Genomic DNA, 6,130 nt, shown 5'->3' on the forward strand with positions numbered 1-6,130 from the left:
TGCGGGGGCTTCAGTAGTGGCCGCGTATGGGCTCAGTGGTTGCGGTTCCTGGACTCCTGAGCACAGGCTCAATAGTTGTGGTACACAGGCTTAGTTGTTCCTCGGCATGTGGGATCTTCCCAGACTAAGGATCAAATCTGTATCTCCTGCATTGGCAGGGGAATTTTTCACTGAGCCAGGAGGGAAGACCCTTACTCCAGGCATTCTTAAGATTTATCTAGTCTTCACAATAACCCTGCAAAGTAGGTGGAGGAGAGACTGTTTATGCCCCATTTCTCAGAAGATGAAATTGAGGCCCCAAACGGGCAAAAACTCGCCAAGACCTCAGAGCTAATTGCTGAGACCCCAGCTTGCTGGCTCTGTGTCTGGATTGTCCGACAATGGTGATGGGCCACCAGGCCATTGCTCAGATGACTTCCTTCACAGGGGCCAATGTTATTGAAGATTCACCCAGAATCTCCATTTTTCACTTTTATTGCCTTATTTGTCTGCTCTGTTCATGACCCTGGGTACATCTTGGCATTAGAGATGGACCAAGCTTCCAAAGTATGTTGCAAATGACAAATGGACATCTGGCCGGTCACTCAGCAAGGAGTCCCTCTTACCTCACTTCTCCGGGCTCTCTTGCATTTGTTTTATCTCCCCCTGGCTCCAGACACCTATGAGATTTCTTGACCTGCTTTGGTTCCACATATTTGCTGTTCCTTTGGATTTATCTCCTGGAATTGTAGGATTTTGTCTGGTCCTTAAGCCTCAGAAACCCTCTGACTACAGAGTCCTCAGCCCTGTTTAAACCCAACCCCTGGTCAGGCCTGCCTTGACCCACACATACCAAAGTGTTTGTGGGGTGGGTTTCAAAATTGCTTGGGGTCAATCTAGGCCTACTAGATGACTCCTTAATTCTGGGGAAAGAAAACATGAAATTCTTCAGACAATTGACTAGGCACATGGCCCACCTGAAAGCCACAGATCAAGCTACTGGCTCACACTTCCAGGTACCACTTGGTAGGGCAGAGCAAGCCCCACCTTTTCACTTTCCTAGAGAGATTCTTGAATGATTCTAGCAAATTGAGGTTTTTTGGTGAAATTTTAGAACACTTGAAAAAAATTAATTCCCTTCTTTGTAGGAATGAGCGGTCGTTTTCATAGAAATCAGCCCCCGTGCCTGAACACAAGGGTCTGGCCCCTCAGAATGTGTCAGCTCCGTTAGGTGGAAGGCTGTCTTAAAGGTCAGAGTGAGGCCAGATGCCACTACAATTAGAATGAGATGTTGGGTACCCAGTTGCAGTGGCTTGGTTGTGAGTCACAAAAACCCATTCTTGCAACCCCCAAATGAAAAAATAATTTATTGAAAGCATATTGGGGAGCTCAAATTGAAGGATTGAAGGAGAGTCTTAAAGAACCAGGCTAAGAATAAGATAGGATCAGGCAGTTTAGATCAGAAGCAAAATTTGCTTTACCATCTCACCCACCAACTGAACTCCAGTCATTTCTTCCATCATTATATTATTCTTAAAGTCCCACGAGGGAGAAAGGCCACCTTGTAGTCACAAACCACCCATGGATGTACCAGGGATGGTGAGAAGGCGTCAGGGATCTCTCTAGCTTCTTAAAAGGGAAGGAAGGACCCCTGTCTCTTCTGTTTAATTGAGACAGAACACAGTACAGGGAAAGGAAATACCCAGATAAAATCAGGCTGGTGGTAGGAAGGTGTAATGAACATTTGGTAGTTTAAAAAAAAAAGTATTCTACAGAGAAGGCCTCTGCACTACGGCTTTCTGAAAGTTGTCTTGGGCATCTTCACTTTCCCAAGTAGCTGACTTGTGAGAAATTTTAGGTAGTCCTTGAGTCACTGCCGTATCTTCTCAAGATGACCCTGAGGTGGTCCCCTGAGCAGAGTGGAGGGAGGAGCTCTAATTATGTTTCTCTGGCAGTGAGGCTCCTGTGCATGTGACAAAGGAGACCAGCCACTCTGTGCTCAGCTGTTCAGACAAAGCTGTGCTGACTGGATGGGCCTCATCACACTCCTCAGTGTCCCAATCTCAGTGGTGACATGTTCCACATCCCTAGGGAGCCGAGATGCTAGTGTCTTAGGGACCTCAGGAAGTTTGGTGAGCAAGTCCCCAGTCTACCAGGCCTGGCTCTTCACCACACACCCAGACCTACTTCACACACGTGGGTACCGTACAACTCTCTCCCAAGAGTTCTGGTTCTACACTAAGGTTCTACCCACTTGACCGTGGTCAAGTCACTTGTCGGTACTTTCTGGCACATGTTGGCTAGTCTTTCCTCTTGTGTTTGGCCTTTCCCAGCCGGAGATCAATGACTCAGATGTTGCCTGGGTAACCTACATTTTGCATTTCACTTTCAAAGACTGCCGAGAATTCTGCTTGAGGGCCCCAAATCTAGAGCACCTTGTGCCCACTTCTGGAATTCCAAATAAGCCTGCCACCTATGAGCAAGCATTCTCCCACAGGAAGCAGAGGAGCTGCTCTGAAATTAGGAGCATAACTGTTGTAGTCTTGTGGCCTAGGGCCTGCTTACTTCCAAAACCAGGGTGCTTGCTCTCTGAGCCTGAGGCTGTGTCTGGAGTTCATCAAAACTTCTACTCTGGATAACAGACAGTTCATTCCAGCCAAGTCTGCCTATTTCATTCAAGACAGTCTCCTATTCAGGACTGTTGAGCAAGCCCACTAATCCCCCAGCCTCAAAAATGAGCTCTGCCATGCACAGGTTTTCAAGAAGCAGGACTTCGTGGATGGTGCAACTTGTCTAAGATGGGGCGTCTAAGAGCAAGACCAACGAAGGCAGCCTTCCAGAGGTTCCTAAACAATCCAGTACACAGCAGTGCCATCGGCCTGGGCAGTGTTCCTGTGGTTCTGGAATGGCTGATGAAAGGGCTCCTGCACATCTTTTTGGTTTGCAGTGGCTTTTGTATGGAGAGCACCCTCCTGTACTTGCAGGGGTTGGGTCCCATGAGCCCCTGATCTTAGGCTACCTCTAGGCCAGCTGTGAGAAAACTTCTGAGAGTCTAAAGGTAAGAGGAACAGTTCCCATCATCTGTTTCACCAAGGCAAAGTGCTTTTGGGCAGACTGTATATTTCCATCTCAGATGTCCAGCAGATCCTAGAGTTTATAAGATACAGCTATTAACCCATCTCCCATTTTCCACTCTGGTCACCCAAATAATCAAACCAAGGTAAGAGGAGCATGTGTGATTTATGGCTGGAACTATTGCTGATCAAGAGGAGAACCTCCTCTCTTCTGTCTAGCTTTTGTGTTACTTTCATAAAGAAGAGCTCTACACCTTTGAAACAAATGCTTGAAATATTGCAGGGTGGGAGGATTCTAATACAGGAGACCTCATGAGCAGATTCTTAAGCTGGTTCTATCCAAGAACAACCTCTGTGGGGACATGAGTTCCTGGCCATTGGGGGATAACTTTGAAGCATGGGGACAACCTGTATTAGGGGCCAGGCTCCTATTTAGATGGACCCAATTACTGTCATTGAGATCTACTGGGCTAAAATCAGAAAAATAATAATAGTCATGATTTATTGAGTACTTACCTAGTTTATAAGTGCTGGGCTAAGCATTGCATACAAATTACTTTGTTTAGTCACAACAACTTTGTGAGGTGGTTTCTACTGTTATCCCCATTCATGTCAGGATAAGTTGTATGTCCAAGGTTAAACATCTAATAAGTTATAGAGTCAGGATCAAATCTGGTATATCTGACAGCAGAGTCCAAGCCGTTAGTTAACAGTGCTACTTTCCCTCTGAGCTCAGAAAAAAACTAGAAGTGCTGTTGATGAACCCTCTTCAAAAGGATTTGACTTCTACATTCTCTACATACTGTTCAGCTCAAATACTGAGTAAATGCACTGACACACAAATCAAAATTCTAGAGGACATCAGAACCTTCACAGTCCTGATAGACTCTGCCAAAGAGCATTGCAGCAACCAGGAGCAATCTAATGAGGAGGAACATATTTACTCTATCATCCAGAAATGGTCCCCAAGGATGTGGAATGCAGAAACATTGGCAGAATGACCTACCATGCTCCCAGATACAGGGGAGTCCAAATTGCAGAGTTCTAGGCTTGCCCTGATAATGGTGATGTGGGGCTTGCCCTTGAAGTTCCAAGGAAGTCCTGCTAAGCCCCGTTAGGATGACCTGTGTTTTGGATATTGACTTGTATAAACTGTTATCTCCATCTTGTGCTTCCCAGACTCCAGAACTGTAAGAAATAAACTCCTGTGGTTTATAAGCCACCATCTATGGTATTCTGTTGTAACAGCCTGAACTAAGACACTGCTACTCTGTTAATATTAAAGTAAATTTCCAGAGAAAAACTGTTCCCTAGTATGTATCCTAGTTTTGGATTCTACTGTCCAGCTTGTCCTCTACTCTCATTTCAAGATCAGTAACAGTTGGAACGTAGCACCTGGGCCTCAAGAGAAAACTTCTCCTGCTGAGACCTTGTGGGCAGCACTATCAGCTCACTAAGCAGTCCCTGAAGAACCTGCCTTTGATTACTCACTATGCCCTTTCACCAAGAACAGTTTCGTAGCAGCTTATCCCCATTATTCCTTCCCATCAAGCCTTCCTACCCTAACTAAAAGTTGGTTAATACCTAAAGGTGCCATAGATCATTCAAGACGACCTGGAAGGTACTCTCTGCAAGGCAGTGAACAATTTAAATGTTGACTCGAGACAGACATCAGAGGAGACCAACCAATGGGTGATACCGTAGGCATCCCCCAGATATATAGACAGGTCTGCCATTGACAAAAAGAACCATGCTCTAAGGAATTATTAAGAGTCCTAAAAGTCATCATTGCATTATTACCCTGGCATTCACTTATTGTTCTATTCCTGCCTCTGGTTATGCCTGAACTAGCATGATCTCCCATCCAAGTACTAACAAGGCCCGACCCTGCTTAGCTTCCAATATCAGACGAGATCGGGCACGTTCAGGGTGGTATGGCTGTAGACAAGAACCAGCATGATCTTACCACCTCTGTCATTGCTCATGCCAACATTTGCCACTCTGAAATTAGGAACCATCTGTATGGGGCAAAAAGTGACCAACTATCCTTGATGCCACCTTAACTCCAGTAACCAGTACACTTGGATGGGTATGGGCATTGGTCATGAGAAATACTTCCCGCTTCAAGGAGGCTCTAATTGCCATTGGGCCTTTAAATGCGATGTGGACCATCTATGACCATGCCCTAGCTGGTCCACAAAAGCAAACTGCAAGCCCTAATATATTAGCTATTCTAGGAAATCACCCAGCAGCTTCCCCCCCGACCCTGCTCCAACTCTCATCCGATCACTGCCTCATCAGTGATTGGTTTCCTCTCTGGTATCATATTCCTGGTTCTGGCAATTTTTGTTAGCTGCCTTTGGCTTACTTGGATTTGACAGCCATTTGGATCCCACATTTTGTATTTTGGCACTTCTGCATGGTTTAGAACTTTTCTTGCTCCTTTGGCTTCAAAATCCTGCATTTCCTCCAGCAGAGGTGACTCAATCCGTGACTTTCAGCCCTGCCACTCCTCCATGAACTAGTTTGATCTTTGGGAGGAAGGACTGGAAAGACTTTTAATAAGAAGATATGGAAACATTTTTCAGAATTGGATGAAACAGTCTTTTGAAACAAAATTGAAAGTTATAGTCTTGATAATTAGCAAACATAAGCAGATTGTTATATCAATAAGTTAATTTGGCATGGTGTAGGAATACGTGACGTTTTGAAGTCATCTAATACGTCCAGTGTAACCTTGGGAAGATGGATTGCTTGGCTGAAATCCTAAGTTAGTAAGATTGGGTGAGAATGTGTAGTTTTCCCATCTGTGAATGGAGATGAGGAGGCAGCTTACAGATGTATGACAGTGATGACCCTAAGGTTGGCATCATTTTGTCCAGCTTTATTATAATGTGCTGTTAGGAAGTTTTTAAAATTGAGGCAGCATTAGTATATAACATTATATAAGTTTTGTGTGTACAACATTAAGTTTGACTTCTGTATATATTATAGCATATTCACCATCAAAAGTTTAGTTTCCATCTGTCACCACATAGCTGATCCCCTTTACTCAATATAAAATAATAACATCAAAT

This window comes from Bos indicus x Bos taurus, chromosome 16 (genome assembly GCF_003369695.1).
Source record: "Bos indicus x Bos taurus breed Angus x Brahman F1 hybrid chromosome 16, Bos_hybrid_MaternalHap_v2.0, whole genome shotgun sequence".
NCBI lineage: Eukaryota > Metazoa > Chordata > Mammalia > Artiodactyla > Bovidae > Bos > Bos indicus x Bos taurus.